Below are 222 nucleotides of genomic sequence, written 5' to 3' on the forward strand. Positions count from 1 at the left end.
TCATCATAATATAATAGAGAGAGAAGTGTTCCTTCGTGGGGAAAAACGTGTTGGTCTTGTAACAAGGGAAGTTCTGCCTGGCCTTGACGAGGTGGCACGCTGGCGAGGCTCTTTTTTATGTGTAAGTGGATCAAGATTTTGTTTGGTTTAGGACGAGCTGTGGTGTGGGAATTCCAGAAATCTCGATTCGACCAGTTACGGGAATTTTACTCTCTGTTTTAG

At 44.1% G+C, this 222-nt stretch overlaps 1 protein-coding gene across 1 annotated transcript in view; it reads left to right on the forward strand.

Annotated features, from left to right (window-relative positions):
- The window catches only part of LOC119589099 (phenoloxidase-activating factor 2-like), a 7,504-nt gene that overhangs the window by 2,702 nt on the left and 4,580 nt on the right, over nt 1-222 (forward strand). The window lies entirely within an intron of this gene.

The sequence above is a fragment of the Penaeus monodon genome, chromosome 25, assembly GCF_015228065.2.
Source record: "Penaeus monodon isolate SGIC_2016 chromosome 25, NSTDA_Pmon_1, whole genome shotgun sequence".
Taxonomy (NCBI): Eukaryota; Metazoa; Arthropoda; class Malacostraca; order Decapoda; family Penaeidae; genus Penaeus; species Penaeus monodon.